This window comes from Lepidochelys kempii, chromosome 4 (genome assembly GCF_965140285.1).
Source record: "Lepidochelys kempii isolate rLepKem1 chromosome 4, rLepKem1.hap1, whole genome shotgun sequence".
Classification (NCBI taxonomy): domain Eukaryota; kingdom Metazoa; phylum Chordata; order Testudines; family Cheloniidae; genus Lepidochelys; species Lepidochelys kempii.
Window position 1 is genome coordinate 125,044,819 of NC_136383.1, and position 18,017 is coordinate 125,062,835.

Genomic DNA, 18,017 nt, shown 5'->3' on the forward strand with positions numbered 1-18,017 from the left:
CCTCCTTGAGCCCTGGAGCTCTGACAGTGGGCTCCATGCTTTGGCCCCTCCCCCTGCCAATCTTCAGCTCGGGGGCTCTGGGCTTCACTCCCCCGTGCCGGCTGGTGAAGCTTCAGGCCCCCTTGGACCCTTCCTTGGCTCCAGCCATAGGGCTCCCGCTCTGGGCTTCAGCCCAGGGCAATGGCACTTCAGCAGTGCTGGCCTTACCAGACACCGTGGTCAAGAGGCATGGAGTGGGATGAGCCTGGGATGTGAGGTCCAGGGGAGCAGGGGGGTGATTGGGAGCCTGGGGAGGGATCTGTGGGGGGCTGGGGATGGCAGCGGGGGCTGAGACACCAAAATACAACTGTACATTGTTTTTATTATTGAGTCTGCAGGGGGAAAAAACCCTACATAAATAAATTACAATGATTTGGGCATGCATATGTGCTTATTTATTTGTTTTTCCTAACGTTAATTAAGTATTTTAGGAAAATTTGTCAGACCAGCCACCAGGAAGAGTTGGTGGCCACACTCTGAGGCCATCAAAAATTTGTTGTGAGATCCCCTGTCTTAGAAGACTCACTAATATTTACTAAATAAAGTGGTTTTTGTAATGTCATGAATACTAATTGACATAAATTCCTAAAACCAACAACTTCTGAAGTTTAGATTGTTTGAATGAGTCCAACATGTCTCTAAGTTCTGCAGACATCTTATTGGATATGTTAGACTAGAGAACCGAGTGTTTTCAAACCTCAATGAGCTTTACCTTTAGAGCTAGTAGAAAATGAACAATGGGCCAATGGCCTCTTACTACACAACGCCCCTAACTTTTTAATTGACTTGCATACTTTAATGGAGACTAAGTGATATAGTGTAGAAATGGACATCCATTTTTGTGGTTTCATCAGGTCGATGGCCTGAGAAGTATATGGTGAAATAAGGTCCTTTTTCTCTCTTCCACGGAAAGTAATAACTTGCATTGAAGAATCACTTTAAAAGTATGTTCCATCCACCCTGTCCCGTTAACATGTGTAAGCATAAAAGCAATATTTAGAACAGTTCTTCTTACTGTTCATCTTTAAAAATAGCCAAACTCATTTTGTAAAATAAAATATTTATTTATAGAATAATAATTTCCTGGAGACAGATTGAAGGTGGAAATCCTAAAAAGTGTGTGTGCACTTCTACATTCCCTTGTGCACACACAATATCCGTACAGTAGGTATTGTATATTTACATGCAAATCCCCAGTTTCCATGCACAGTAGTGTTGGGCATGCATTTCTGAAAATTCAGGCATTAGTTACACTAGTTTGTGCCACTACCATAGTGTGACTATTTAATGTCTAGACATTTGTTAGACATTAAAAGCTGTGTAGTGTAGACATAGCCTTAGAATGGTATTTCCCTAGAGCTGTAGTTACATTGTTCAGATCATTTAAACAGTGCTACAGCCCTCTATTAAAAAAATCTTTATACCAAATCTTACCTTATTTGGGAATTTTGACTGATGATAACCTTCAAGTAGTGCTGCCACTTTAGTTGCATTTTGGTAGGTTGAAGTTGCAGTGACATTTAACTTGATTGCTAATGGAAGACTTTTTATTTTATTTTTCAAACTTTTCAGCAGTTTACAACCTCCAGTTTGTTGGTTGCAAAGACAGAAATGATTCAGATTCCTTATGTCTGATGAATACCAGTATGGCATAGACTGCATGTAGGGGCATCTGAAGATTCTACAGATTCAGTGCTTGACATTGAAACAACACACAATGAGGTGCCATTGTCCCTTTTTTCCTTTAAATAAGAATACAACTTTCTGAATTTGTAGCCTTGAACTTTTTATTATAAAACATTTAATCTAATAGTGTCAAACCAGCAAAAGATGATCTATCTATTTGACTTCTATTATACGGGAGTACAGCTTTCAGTCTGGCTACATAATAGGTTAAGTTAATGTAATAAAATCAGCAAACACTTTATTTTAAAAGGAAAAAAAATTACTTGATGAGATAGTAACTGAGGAAACTGTAATTGCTGGAATCCTGAAAAGTTTCTTCTGCAGTAATGGGAAGCCATATGTTTTAAATTCTGTACTTTGTCAATATGTCCCTTGCCATGAGTGTGGACAGTCACATTGCGTGTAAATAGAAACCTCTTTCTTTGTTAACGTGTTCAACCCATTCAGTGATAGCACAATCTGGTAGTAAGTATTTATTGTCATTCACTGGTGACAACTCAAAATGAGATCAGATGTGGTAACTAGTTTCCAAAGTGTTCTGTGTTTTTACTGTTGCAAATTTTAAAAGAGCGGGTATAGGGAAATGGTGGAGATAAGCATATACTTCCTGGTGTCTGGCAGCAGAAACAAAAGCAAACAAAGTGCTGGAATGTATGCAAATAAGTGGAATGCAACCTGGAAGAGAGCATGAATGATATTGCTGAACAAAAGGCTAGGAGTATTTTGTACAGTTTTGAGGACCATGGTACATGAAATTTACTGAACTGAAAAGTGGGTATCAAAGTGGGCAACAAAGATAATAAAAGGGTCTCTTGGATTATTACTGAGGAGAAGATAGGAAAATCAAGATTATGCTAGTAGAGGTACTAATGTCTTGGAGAGCAGTTTCCACATTAAGAATATCCTAATTATTTGAATATTGTGTCACAGGTCAAACTAGAGACCTTCCTGCAAATCTTGAGAGGTAGGAGGAGTTGAAAGAGATGTGAAATAGTTTAGGAGGACTCTATTTGTACACCCACTCAGAATCATTCTGTTATACGTAACTTGAGCAACTTTAACTGTATTACTACCAACACCAACTGTAATGTATTGAAATACAAGGACTTGAGAGGATATGGTTATAATGTATAACACTAAAGGACACAGGCATGGATGGCATTTATGAGGTACTAACACAACAAAGGTGAACAGGTCTAGTTAGGACACATGGCCTCCTACTGTCCTAACCTATTGCAACACTACCCAGTTTTCAGTTTGTTTGATTTAAACATTAGGGAGTTGGGTGAGTTTCTACAAGGTCACAGGGATGTTAGTGGCTCAACCACTTACTGAAGTAGAAATTTCCCAGCTCCCATTATTTTGCTTTAGATGACAAATCATACAGCCTCCAACTCTGAAAAGAAATTCAGGAAAAGTATGAAACATAACTGGTATTCTGTTAACAATTAAATTTGCTCAAATGGTGAGAACACTGTTTCATAAAGAAACCTTCCTCTCTCTCCTTAGTCTATGTTTGCTTGGCTGCTCAGTTTTGAAAATGACAAGATGCAGTAAGGAGCCTGGATACCATCACTTTGACTTGAAGTAATATCAAGTTCTGTACTACCTGACACTGCCATGAAGCTGGGGTGTCAAATATAGGCTAGGTTGCTGTCAGTTAAGTGATAAATTAGCAGGGGAAATTGAGGAACAAATGTCAGTGTGGAGGCTTAATTATTTTTCAGTTTTTCAACATCCGCAGGCTCTAGGCCCCTTTCAAATTGCTCAGACTGGGGAAGTACAACTGAGGAAGGCAAAACAATAAGGACACCAATTAATAAAAAAATTGCCAAGTAAGTGCTGTGTGATTATTTAATAATAATACTTTGCATTTCTAGTGCCTTCTGTCTCATGATTTTCAGGCACTTTACATGCACTAGTGAAGACTCGTAAACACCTCTGTATTATCCTGCCTCTCCAACATCTCCTTCCAGATTTCTCACCATCAGGCTACACTTAGCATGGCCGAAACCAAATGCCCAGCCTTTCTTCCCAAGTCTAAAAGGAAACTTGAAGAGCTAAAAAATCCTGTTCAGTACTTCAGAAGCTGCTGACACCATCCACCTAATTGCTCTTGCTTGTAAACACTAAATTGCATAACCTCTATGTAGAGTAAACTTTTCATATTTTCCAGAAGTATTTTCCAATACAAAAAGGAACTCTTTCCTTTCTCTTTTCATAGATCCATAGAGTTTAAGGCCAGAAGGGACCATTAGATCATGTAGTCTGACCTCTTGTATATCTCATGTACATTTTGCCCAGTTACCCCCATATTGAGCCCAAAAACTTGTATTTCAAGAAGGAGGTTATGCACGCATGCTAGAATTAGCTATTACTTGGTTTCCTTATTTTGGATCTAATCATAAATTTCTGATATTAAGATGTCCATACTACTGCAAATGGCAAAAACATGTTAACTAAACAATCACTTAACCAATAAATTTGATAAAAATGGAGAGGGCCTGACTCTTCTCATTTTAGTTTTTCACTGTGTAGCTCCATGTGCTTCAATTCTCCTAGTCTACACAGGTGAAAATGAAAGAAGATTTAGCCCAGTGCCCCAAACAATGTCCATAGTTCTAGCACCTAAACATCAGACTTCTGGCACCATTTGAAAAAAAAAAGATTTCTAACTCTTTTTCTAGGTCTGTTTTAAATGACTCTACTAGATCAGAGGAAAAGGAAATGGATGAAATTATTCTGATGAGAAGAATAAAACAGATCACTTTTGGAAACAACACACTTGCATATCACAGACACGTTAAAGAAATTCCAAAATAACTTGTGTGCATTTCAAATCCCTGTTAGGTGAATATTTGCAACTCATGCATTCAGTTCAGTGCACTGCTTGCTTTTTTCCATTAGGTTGATTTGATACGTTTTATGAATAAATCCTTGACTAAGAACTGTGTTCAAATAGCAAACCTAAAGAGAAATTCTCCACATAAGCAAATTTGGCTGGAGAAAGAACATTTTATTGTCTATTTTGCTAATAATGAAGATTTTTAATATTTTTGTGCTCGATCCCGCTTCCTGTGACTCTTCTGTTCTAGCAGGCCTGGCCTGCAGTATACAATTGTGTCAGAACATGATTGTCAGCAATCACGTTAGCTGACTGGAGGCTGAACAGGGTTTAGCACTGAAATGTAGACAAGCTCAGTGTAGATACCACAATAGATTAAGCCCTAATTCTTTTGCTCCTTTCTGTTTGTTAACCTAGCAAAAGGAGAAACCAGAGCCTGTAAGTCATGCCATCCAAATGTGGATTTCCAGTCAGCCCCGTCCTCTATGTAAACAATCAGCGGAAGAGCTCAGAAACCAGTAAGCAGGAACACGTGGAAATGCAGGTGTTTTGTGCATGGGTGACATCTTACTGCTGCTGCTCTCTTCTGATCCTGCAACACAATTGTATCATGTATTATAAGTCCCACTTGTCTGTAATGTATTGTTGCCACTGCAGGATCAATAAGAGGAGTAAGGCTGGAAAAGAGCAAACCTTCCGGTTAAACAAATATTTCTGTGTATTACCTTAGTTCCTTGGGACACCAGGCAGAAAAGATTACTATACAAATCCTCTGAGAGGTACTGTAAATAACCTGAAAGTTTTCCACAATATGATGATGGGCACGGCTTCATATGAAACCTTTTCTCCCAAAGGGTCTCAAAGTGCTTTACAAACTGTACAGACGAGATCATTTCGGCTATGGAAAGGCAGCTAGCTCCAGGGTGAAATCTGGCATTTGTTTAACTGAGCACAGCAATGCTACTTGATAGTTTGAGGGCAGGAAGTGAAGAATGTCATATTCAGTAAAATGTGCTGGGTAAGCTGTATAGGCAGAAAAAAAATATCAGATGAAATTTGGACAGGACACTGAAGTTCATCTCCCCTATTCTTTACAAATAGCTCTTTATAAAAATAACCATAATCAACATTGTTATGGCCAAACGTTATGAAGGTGGGTTTTTTTTGTATCCAGTCATACAGGAATAAAACATCATCATGCTTTAGCCTTGGTAGCTAGTAGAGTTAAACAAGTTAATAACATGCCTTTACAAAGTTTGTTTTCTTGAGGTAAGAACATAAGAATGGCCATACTGGGTCAGATGAACGGTCCAGCTAGTCCAGTATCCTGTCTTCAGACAGTGGCCAATGCCAGCTGCCCCAGAAGGAATGAACAGAACAGATAATCATCAAGTGATCCATTAAATTTAGAAGCCCTTTTAGAACCAGTTGTTCCGTGAGGGACAACCGGTTCTAAAAGGGCTTCTAAATTTAACAACCGGCCAAAAGTGGCACCTTAGGCGCTGACTCCATGGGTGCCCCAGCACTGGAGCACCCAAGGGGAAAATTTGGTGGGTGCAGAGCACCCACTGGCAGCTCCCCGCCACACCCCCAGCTCAACTCTGCTCCGCCTCCGCCTCCTCCGCTGAATGCGCCACCCTGCTCTGCTTCTCCCGCCCAGGCTTCTCATGAATCAGCTGTTCGCGCGGGAAGCCGGGGCGGGCTGAGAAGCAGGCGGCGGCTTCGCACTCAGGCCCAGGGAGGCGGAGGAGCTGGGGCGGGAGGGGCGCGAGGACGGCCGCCCGTGCCGCAGCAGGTAACCTGGGGGTGTGTGCGCAGGGGAACAGCTGATTCGCGGGAAGCCGGGGGGGGGGTGGAGAAGCAGAGCGGGGCGGCACGTTCAAGGGAGGAAGCGGAGGCGGAGCAGAGGTGAGGTGAGCTGGGGCCAGGCGCGGGTCGGGGAGCTGCCGGTGGGTGCTATGCACCCACCAAATTTTCCCCGTGGGTGCTCCAGCCCAGAGCACCCATGGAGTTGGCGCCTAAGGGGCCACTTTTGATGTGATCAGTGGGGGGACTGGTCGCTCCCCCTGCTCCCCCACTAGCTACGCTCCCCCACCCCTAGGAGCCAGAGGGACCTGCCGGATGCTTCCTGGGAGCTGCCCCAGGTAAGCACCGCCGGGACTCCCCACCTCGCCCCCCGGCAGGTCCCTCTGGCTCTTAGGGGTGGGGTGGGCACCCACTATGGTGACCCACGAGACCCTCCTGCCCATTTCTGGGGGCAGTCAGGGGACAGGGAGGGGAGTGGATGGGGCAGGGGTCCTGGGGGGGGGTCAAGGAATGCAGGGGGGCTGGATGGGGCAGGAGTCCCAGGGGGCGGGGGTGGGCAATGACCCCCTCGTGGGGTGAGGAGGGAACCCGTTGTTAAGATTTTGGCAGATCATCGCTGGACCTATCCTCCATGAATTTATCTAGTTCCTTTTTAAACCTTTTCTTCCCTATGCATGAATCCTACTCTAACATGATGTGGCTACAGCCATGTTTAAACATGGTTTTTATTTTTGTAGTGGAGAAAAGGTTAAAGAGTGCCTTTGGCTCCCCAATGATCATCAGTGGGCAGTTTTCCAGTTCTAGATCTTACATGAAAGACGTCCCATCCAGCTTCACAATGTTTCCTAACACCATTCTTGGAGCACTTGTTCAATGCTGACTCATTGGTAAGCATGCCACCTACTGAATTGCCAACACCACTGTCCACAGCATCTTGGTAGTCTTCTGAAATCCCCCACCCCATTTAAAGGACACCATGCTGCAGGAAGTGTAACAATCTTTATAATAACTTCTTGTATGATGCGGTGCTAATACGAACTGTTAACCATGTGCTCCTATCCTATTTCATATTTCTGACACTACTAGTGGTGGATCAATTTTAGCATATTTCAGTTAAGCCATAAAGGTTTAATGAGAATGTGATTTAATAGGTTATTGATGCTTGGGTAAGTTAACGCATTTAAAACATGTTTGCAGGGTGAAAATTTTAACATTATTGTGTGTGTATATATAGCAACCAACCAATACCAGGAGTTCATCCTAGGACTCCCAACACATCTAAGAAAAGTACAGCCGGGGATTCTGGTACCAGCAGATCAGACTGTGGAAGATAGTTTTGCATGCTTGGGACCCACCTGCTGAAGAAAAATGAGATCTGCAGCCAACATGCGTATAGATCACACAATTTGCACTCTCTCTAATCTACTGCTTCACAGCAGGGTTGGTCTTATTTTCCCTAAAGCAGTGGTTCTCAGCCAGGGGGTTGCAATTCCAGGGGAGTTACAGGACGGGTTTAGAAGGGTCGCAAATGCAGGGCCGGCGTTAAGGGATGGCAAGCAGTCCAGTTGCCCTGGGTCTCATGCCACAAGGGGCTCCGCAAAGCTAAGTTACATGCTTTAGCACTGCTGCCCAGGGCTCTGGCTTCAGACAAGGCTCACAAGTGAAAAACAGAAAGACAAATCAGACTTCTGAAAGGGGCATAGTAAAGTATGCCTGGAGGGGGCAGAGAGCTAGTCCAAGTCTTGACTACTTCCTAGAAGGGATCTTCTACAATCTCCTTTGGCATCTTGTTTCATTGTCTACTTTTCTCACAATTTTAAAACTTTTCCCAACACTTAACCCTAGACTTTTTCCCAGCTAATCACTCGGGGAATGAAGCCTTTGCTCCCCCACAGTAGCTAGCTCCATTTCCGTGTGTCTCTGCCCCAGTGGCAGCAAGATAAAGTTCCTCTGCTTTTCTGGGGAAGATTGCAAGTTCATGGAAGCTTTGTTGAATTGGTGATTGCCTTTCCCCAGCATTGGGCCTTGATGGTAAAGTGCCCCTCTTCTCCACATGAGTCAGGCCATGGGAACTTCTGAACTATTTTGCCCTCCGCCCTTCTTATTTATTTATAAGAGAATTTTAGGAGACATTTAGAACGATCACTGAGATGTTGATGCTGATCTCTTTATCCAGACTGATCAATGGTAATTGCTACTGAAGTGAATGAACTGTTATATTTCTTGGGGTGAAGAATTTCTTTTGGGCTTTTTTCCACTATTAAGAACTTTGAAGTTTGAGTCTCTGTATAAGATGTTGGCTAATAAAGCCAGCCTTTCCAAATATTTGTTGGAATTGAGCTAGTTAATTGAGAGAAGTATGATCAGGATTGTGTCTTTTTCATTTCTGCCGCTGTATTTTGTAAATCACTTCCGCAGCAGTGCTGTAATCTGCGTACCATTTTTTGTCATTACCACTCCCTCAGTCTCGGGAATTATAATGGGAGCTAGTTGTTATTGCAATTCCAGTAGCGTGTTGGGCAAAGCTGACAGGCAAGTACTCATGTCGTTTCCTAATTACTGGTTTTTGTTTTTCAGTAGTGCAGTACCTTCAGGCAGTTCTCAGGAATGGAACTGCAGACATGGGGATGGCCCTGATTCTTCAATGTCTGATGAAAAGCAGAAAAGAAATTTATATGAAAATCAATACAAACACTGAAGAAATATAATTCCTGTTGGATTTACTGCAACAATCCAAAACAGGCTGCTGTCATCAGTTTGTATTAGTAAGCAGTTTAATATAGGAAGGAATGCAGGCCATAACTGCCCGATTTTTTAACTCTGTGCTTAGACACATTGCAGCATGTGCTCTCCTCTTTTAGTATAAAGTATTGAATGTGACACAATACCAGTATTAAACATCAGTATAATTAACCATCGATAAGGGAAGCATTTTGGATAGTTGTATCTTTCTGTAGTAAAATTCTAGGGGGTGTGTACCCCTTGAATCTTAACTGCCAAATGTATGGCACCTTTAATGAGCAAGAGTGACAGCCTTGGATAAATAGTACTCTTCCTCCCTACTTCCCCCACAGAACAGGATGGACACTGGTCGTAAGGTTCCTTGCATAGTCCATTAGCGTGCCTTAATTCTGACGCTAAAGTGACTGCCTGCAGGTTTGAGAGTAGTTTAGCTTGCAAGCCAAGTCTGGTGATGGTGAGTTCTCTGATGTAGACAGTTGTATACCAGCAAATGAACTGAGTTAACAAATTTTTTTCATGGCCACGAAATGATCCTGTTCAAAAACAGTTAAGTGGGTAGAAAATAACACAAAATATTCTTCAGTATTTCCCCAGCTATTTTTTGAGTTTCATGCTGTAAGTAGGTAGAAAACTCCTAAATGGCATAGATAGTAAATGCACATGAAAAAGGTCTACAAAATAAACCCAGATCACATACCTCAAATGATCAATGGAAAGTGCAAAAGAAATAAATGTAACAAATGTGGATTACAGAAATTTGCAGTACCCCTTCCCCAGTATGGAAATGCAGAAAACAGAATGATTCTTTTCCTTCATGTCTGATGATGGCAAAAGCTGGTACAGACATCCAGACTACAACCTGGAGAGGTATGAAGTGCAGCCTACACGTTGGAGCATCTTACAGAAATGATTATTTGATTGAAGAGTTTGAGTTTGTGTTTGACTTAAATTACCCAAAATGAGCTGCTAATCGCTTCTGGTTTTAATTGGAGAAGGAATTCTTCATTTAATGCTGGAAGCAATGTGATATAAAACAATTACTGTATTTCACCGTACAGGTGAACTTATTTTAGTGGCAGGAGAAGTAGCACAAGTCTAGTGCTTAGCCAGACTATCAAACCAAATATAACAGTCTATGGCTACTTTTGGAGGGAAATTGAGGTATAAGAGTACCGTATTTTATTTGGAGTTTAAAATTTGTCAGCTTTATCACATCAGAAGACCATATACCCCTTACAATGTATTCAGACCAGAGAAGTGGGGGTGCTAAAGATAAAATAATGAGGCAAATATAAAATAGTAAGGCAAGTTCTTAATTACTTAAATTTCCTACTATATTTTGTTTGTGGATTGGGGATGCCTATGAACTAACTGTTTACTCCAAACTTCTGGCCAGTCTAGCCAGATAAATATTCTGTTCCTGTGACTATTCCTTTATTCTGTGGTCAATATTTTTCTCAGTTCCTGTGCATTTATCCCAATGCCTGAAATGAGAAGATCTCACAGTGCATGACCCTTAACATGAGTCAACAGCAGCTTAAGTAGCTGGGTGTTGCTACTGCTGAGCAAACAAAATTATAGATTTCAACAAGAAATTTCTCCTTAATTCCTCTCCTGCATGGCAGTAAAACATGCTGTTGTCAAAGTGTGTATTTAAAGATGACTAAAAAAATAAAATTGGAGAATGAAAAATTTAATCTCTCCCAGTACTACTACTCCAGTGAGGCAATTAGTAGGCCAGTCTGTGGTCTGGATTGGAACTCACTACATTAATCTCATCCATGACAAGCAGGGGAAGCTGGGCAGGCTTTCTGCAGAGCCTGTTCTTATGGGTAATAGCCCGAATGGTGCTGTCAATACAGTACTGTTTTTTACCTTTACTTGAATCCACTGTATTTCTATCCTTTGGACTAGGAAGTCAAATTATTTATAATCCATTCAACTACACATCAATAGAGTGTACATTTTAACCTTATTACTAAGAAGGAGAATTTTTTAATTCTCTATTGACAACATAGTTTCAATAGTGGCTTTCCTGTGTGCTCACTTCCCTTCATTCTGCAATGACATCACAATCCAGCTTTTACAGCAATAGACCATAATGAAAATTCTCTAATTCATTATCACTTCTCTGCAGTATCAAATAGAAAAGATTAGTCTGTAAAGGAACAAATCTTCAAGTTAAACATATAGCACTATTATGTGGTTTACTCGAGAACTTGTTCCTTTACAGATTAATCTTTTCTGATATGTGTTAACTAGCAAAGATATCTGAAAATCATGTGAAAGGCTAATACATAGTATATCTTAAACTAAGTTTTCCATTGTATATTACATAAGAATGGCCATACTGGGTCAGACGAATGGTCCATCTAGCCCAGGATCCTGTCTTCTAACAGTGGCTAATGCCAGATGCCCTAGAGGGAATGAACAGAACAGGTAATCATCAAGTGATCCATCCCCTGTCACCCATTCCCAGCTTCTGGCAAACAGAAGCTAAAGACACCATCCTTGCCCATCCTGGCTAATAGCCATTGATGGACCTATCCTCCATGAATTTACCTAGTTCTTTTTTGAACCCTGTTATTGTCTTGGCCTTCACAACATCCTCTGGCAAAGAGTTTGATGGGTTGACTATGTGTTGAGTGAAGAAATGCTTCCTTTTGTTTGTTTTAAACCTGCTGCCTATTAATTTCATTTGGTGACCCCCAGTTCTTGTATTCTCAGAGTCAGCCCAGAAATTAGCACCTTGTGGGCACAGAGTTCCACTGCGTATTACAACCAGGTGGGTGTGGGACAGAACACAACACACAAACTGAAAACAGACAAGAACAGACAGAACAGCAAAGGGAAAAACAAGAGAACCAAGCAGCAGCCTGTGAGCAAAGTATGACCCTGGGAAAAGCTGGAGAGAGGGCCTTTGGCTCTGTTAGCTAAAGAGGCTTTAAGCTGTAAGATGTTAAACTGTTCCTTTTGGTTTTGATTCTGCATGTGCAGACACAGGACTTTGTACATTCTTTGCAAATTAAAAAAACTGCAAAGAAATACCCAAATATGACCAATTTCTAATCCCAACTAGAACATCCCCAGAGCCCCAAAATTTGACTAAGTTCTCAAGTCAAAAAGGGGCAACACTATTCTTAATATCACATGTACAGTAGCAATCCCAACCTAGATCAGGACCCGACTATGCTAGGCTAGTCCCTGTCCAAAGAGCTGATACTCTCAATAGACAAGACAGACAAAAGGGAAACAGAGGCACAAGGAGTTGAAGTGACTAGCCCAAGGTAAGATAGATGATCAGTGGCAGAGACAAGATAAGACCCTAGGTCTCACTGATTTCCTCTTCTGTGTGCTATCTACTGGATCGTGCTATCTGGCTAAGGCTGTAAAGCCCAGTTGATAGGTAAATGCCTGAGCAAGGGAGTACCAGACTCAGTTTGAGAAATTATCAAATTATGAACTCCATTTTGTTTTGTGAATGACATTTATGATGGTAGCTTTCTTTACGTGTTACAGCATCCATTTTGTATCACAGGCTTGACAGTCAGTGAACAGACTATATTTGAAAATCTGTGACATAGCAATCAAGGGCTGTCAGAAATATAAAGGGAAGGGTAACCACCTTTCTGTATACAGTGCTATAAAATCCCTCCTGACCGGAGGCAAAATCCTTTTACCTGTAAAGGGTTAAGAAGCTCAGGTAACCTGGCTGGCACCTGACCCAAAATGACCAATGAGGGGACAAGATACTTTCAAATCTGGGAGAGGGGGGAAGGCATTTGTCTGTCTGTGTGATACCTTTGCCAGTAACAGATCAAAGATGCAAGCCCTCCAACTCCTGTAAAGTTAGTAAGTAATCTAGCTAGAAAATGCGTTAGGTTTTCTTTGTTTTGGCTTGTAAAATTTGCTGTGCTGGAGGAAATGTGTATTCCTGTTTTTGTGTCTTTTTTTAACTTAAATTTTTGCCTAGAGGGATTTTCTATGTTTTGAATCTGACTGCCTGTAAGATTATCTTCCATTCTGATCTTACAGAGTTGTTCTCTTATCTTTTTTGTTCTCCTAATAAAGTTCTGTTTTTTAAGAATCTGATTGGGTTTTTTGGGTCTTAAAAATCCAAGGCTGGTCTGTGCTCATCTTGTTTATTCTCAAGCCTCCCCAGGAAAGGGGGTGTAAAGGCTTGGGGGGATATTTTGAGGAAATAGAAACTCCAAGTGGTCCTTTCCCTGATTGTTTGTTTGTTAAATCACTTGGTGGTGGCAGCGTTTACCTAATCCAAGGGCAAAGACTTTGTGCCTTGGGGAAGTTTTAACCTAAGCTGGTAGAAATAAGCTTAGGGGGGTCTTTCATGCTGTTACGAATTACACCTGGTAGGACACGCACACAAGTGCTACGAATTACACCTGGTAGGACACGCACACCAGTGCTGCGAATTATACCTGATAGGACACGCACACCAGTGCTGCGAATTATACCTGATAGGTCACGCACAGTTCGAATCTAGGCTGAGGCACAGAAACAAAGTCCACAACTTCAGAGTTCCCAAAAGACACTAAGTTTATTACGCTCGAGCGTGGTGCCCCCCTGCTAGTCAGGAGGGGACCCTGAATGCAGATTATACAAAAGTTATATACCTTTTAGCAAAGCATGTTGCCCTCGTGCATCAGAAACCTTAGCCAATAAACAAACCCTTGTCTTATCTACCACCTATCCCTGCTTGGTGCATTCCTCGTGCTATACCATTATGTTAATTACACAGCATGATCCTAAAGCCATGCATCAGTAACTTTTATTATCAGGATGGGAGGCCTCACATCAAGGCCAAGAGACAGGGAGTTAGAGACTGACAAAAACCAGATACTGGGAGTCAAGGCAGGCTGGAGACAAGGAGGAGGATTTTCACAGGGATTCAATATCTAAGGATTACTCCTCCTGGTGTATAATGTGCTGGCATTTAAACAATGGTGGGCCCCAAACCAAAATGGAGTCACATGTGCTAACTTTTCCTTAACAATGCAGGTCCCCACATTGTACTCTAGAGTTCAAAGTGGGGAAGGAACCCTGACAAGGGCTACTGAACTGAACAATACTTCCCGAGCTTTCTACCAGAAGGGTCATTGAGTTTGTTTCTCTATATAGAAGCTGACAGCGCAGGGCTGGGGGCTGCAACCTGGATCTCCCCCATCTTGCAGCACCTGCAGAAACACAGGACAGAGTCAGATTTAAAATGGGTGCTTCTCCAAGCAAGGAAAGCTCGTTGGGGGAGGTCCTGGATGATTGGAAAAAGGCAAATATAGTGCCCATCTTTAAAAAAGGGAAGAAGGAGACTCCGGGAACTACAGACCAGTCAGCCTCTCCTCAGTCCCTGGAAAAATCATGGAGCAGGTCCTCAAGAAATCCATTTGGAAGCACTTGGAAGAGAGGAAGGTGATCAAGAACAGTCAGCATGAATTCACCAAGGGCAAGTCATGTCCGACCAACCTGTTTGCCTTCTATGATGAGATAACTGGCTCTGTGGATATGGGGAAAGCGGAGGACGTGATATACCCTGACTTTAGCAAAGCTTTTGATGAGGTCTCCCACAGTATTCTTGACAGCAAGTTAACAAGTATGGACTGGATTAATTCTATCCGCTATAAGGTAGATAGAAAGCTGGCTAGATTGTCGGGCTCAACGGGTAGTGATCAACAGCTCGATGTCTAGTTGGCAACCAGTATCAAGCGGAGTGCCCCAGGGATCGGTCCTGGGGCCAGTTTTGTTCAACATCTTCATTAGTGATATGGATGATGGGATGGATTGCACCCTCAGCAAGTTCGCGGATGACACTAAGCTGGGAGGCGAGGTAGATACGGTGGAGGGTAGGGATAGGGTCCAGAGTGACCTAGACAAATTGGAGGATTGGTCCAAAAGAAATCTGATGAGGTTCAACAAGGACAAGTGCAGAGTTCTGCACTTAGGACAGAAGAATCCCATGCACTGCTACAGGCTGGGGACCGACTGGCTAAGCGGCAGTTCTGCAGAAAGGGACCTGGGAATTACAGTGGACGAGAAGCTGGATATGAGTCAACAGTGTGCCCTTGTTGCCAAAAAGGCTAATGGCATATTGGGCTGCATTAGTAGGAGCATTGCCAGCAAATCGAGGGAAGTGATTATTCCCTTCTATTCGGCACTGGTGAGGCCACATCTGGAGTACTGCGTCCAGTTTTGGGCCCCCGCTAGAGAAAGGATGTGGACAAATTAGAGTGAGTCCAGCGGAGCACAACGAAAATGATCAGGGGGCTGGGGCACATGACTTACGAGGAGAGGCTGAGGGAACTGGGCTTAATTAGTCTGCAGAAGAGAAGAGTGATGGGGGAATTTGATACCAAACTTCAACTACCTGAACGGGGGTTCTAAAGAGGATGGAGCCAGGCTGTTCTCAGTGGTAGCAGATGACAGAACAAGGAACAATGGTCTCAAGTTACAGTTGGGGAGGTCTAGGTTGGATATTAGGAGAAACTATATTTCACTAGCAGGGTGGTGAAGCACTGGAATGGGTTACCTAGGGAGGTGGTGGAATCTACATCCTTAGACGTTTTTAAGGCCCAGCTTGACAAAGCCCTGGCTGGGATGATTTAGTTGGGGTTAGTCCTGCTTTGAGCAGGGGGTTGGACTAGATGACCACCTGAGGTCTCTTCCCAACCTAATCTTCTATGATCCCTTTGTAACTCTTTGCGTCTTCTTTGGACTTAACCATCTTGAGTAGTTCTGAATCATCTGCTAATTTTCCTACCTCACTGTTTACCCTTTTTCCAGATCATTTATGAATATGTTAAATAGTACTGGTCCCAGTAAAGACTCCTGGGGGACACCACTATTTCCTCTCCATTCTGAAAACCGACCATTTATTCCTACCCTTTGTTTCCTATCTTTTAACCAGTTACCTATCCATGAGAGGACCTTCCCTCTTATCCCATGACAGCTTACTTTGCTTACGAGCCTGTGGTGAAGGACCTTGTCAAAGGCTTTGTGAAAATTTAAGTATGCTATATCCACTGGATCCCCCTTTGCTTGTTGACCCCCTCAAAGAATTCTAGTAGATTGGTGAGGCATGATTTCCCTTTACAAAAAACATGTTGATTCTACCCCAACAACTCATGTTCATCCATGTGTCTGACAATTCTGTTCTTTACTATAGTTTCAACCAGTTTACCTGGTACTAAAGTTAGGCTTACTGGCCTGTAATTGCCAGGATCATGTCTGGAGCCTTTTTCAAAATTTGGCATCACATTAGCTATCCTCCAGTCATTTGGTACAGAAGCTGATTTAAATGAGAGGTTACAGACTACAGTTAATAGTTCGGCAATTTCACATTTGAGTTCCTGCAGAACTCTTGGGTGAATGCCATCTGGTCCTGGTGACTTATTACTGTTTAGTTTATCAGTTTTTTCCAAAACCTCCTCTATTGACACCTCAATTTGGGACAGTTCCTCACATTTGTCACTTAAAAAGAATGGGTCAGGTTTAGGAATCTCCTTCACATCCTCAGCCGTGAAGACTGATGCAAATAATTCATTTAGTTTCTCCGCAATGGCCTTATTGTCCTTGAGTGTTTCTTTAGCATCTTGATCATCCAGTAGCCCCACTGGTTGTTTAGCAGGCTTCCTGCTTCTGATGTACTTACAAAAAATATTTGCTATTACTTTTTGAGTCTTTGGCTAGCTATTCTTCAAATTCTTTTTTGGCTTTCCTAATTATATTTTTACACATTCATTTGCCAGAATTTATGCTCCTTTCTATTTTTCTCAATAGGATTTAACTTCCTGTTTTTAAAGAATGCCTTTTTGCCTCACTGCTTCTTGTACTTAGTTGTTCTATTCCATCATATAACTTTATATCCATAAAAAGCGGACAGTCCTTTCTCAGTGCATAATACAGGATGTTAATATTACAGCCCACTAAAAATCTGGTGCTGAGTTAGTATTTTCTGATATTACAGGTAATGCATCAGTTTTAGAGGTTAGGTGTGTTTCAGCAAAGCCCAAAACACTCTAACAATGAGATTTAGGGCCCCTGGCCTCCAGAGACCAGTTATGTCAGTGGAAAGACTCCCAAGAATGCCAGTGGTTTTTGCATCAGGCCTTTAAGGAACAGGTTTCCAGTTGACAGCCAAATAGGTAGATTTTAATTGTTTTTAAAAGTGCTAATTTAATATTTGAAAATATCTAGTCTATCTTTGTGTATAGAAGAAATATTAAAGAACAAGGACTTCAGTCATACATTGTAGAGAATCAGCAGATCCAATCTTGAAAGACTAATTTTGACTCCTGGGATTTTTGCACTGAAAAAGAAACAGATTTACAATCAGAGTATGTATAATCAGTGCAACCTGAACTGTGCAAGTAAACGTAACTTAAAAAGAGACTTTCCAGTCATATTACTAGTTAGTTAATATTTGTCCATTTTAGGTCAGTCTAACTATCAAATAAAGGCTCTTTATTAGGATATCAAACAAATCTTATAGAAGCTGTTCAGATAGCACGAAGCTAGCCTTATGCCATTTTGCCGCTATGACAAATCTTGGCCATACTGCTAAATATGCAAAGAGAGCACCTAACTTTCCAGAGGCAGTGTTTCTAGCTTTTAATAGACACATCAAGGTGCCACTCCCAACACGACAGAAGCAGAAGAAAATACCGCATGTATCCCAGAGTACACCATGGGGTGTAATTCTCCCCATCTCGCTATTCAGACAGCGGACAGGGTGCTGTGTGTGAGACCTGTGTAAGCAGGGGAAGGAGCAGAATGCTCTTGAACCCAGCAGGTTCCATGACCGCTGTGGGGGAGAGCTCTTGTGACTGCTGAACAAGGCTACTACATGGTCCCTTAGAAAAACACCAGCTTGGTGGTGAGAAAGTGA

At 42.1% G+C, this 18,017-nt stretch overlaps 1 long non-coding RNA gene across 2 annotated transcripts; it reads left to right on the top strand.

Annotated features, from left to right (window-relative positions):
• The first annotated feature begins 7,120 nt into the window (after positions 1 to 7,120).
• Positions 7,121 to 13,205, top strand: LOC140910827 (uncharacterized). Of its 2 annotated transcripts, none has more exons than XR_012158749.1 (2): positions 7,121 to 7,263; positions 7,611 to 13,205. It is a non-coding gene; the product is annotated as an uncharacterized LOC140910827 (long non-coding RNA). The 2 variants fall into 2 exon arrangements; XR_012158750.1 differs by having other exon boundaries at positions 8,954 to 13,205.
• Positions 13,206 to 18,017: the final 4,812 nt, after the last annotated feature.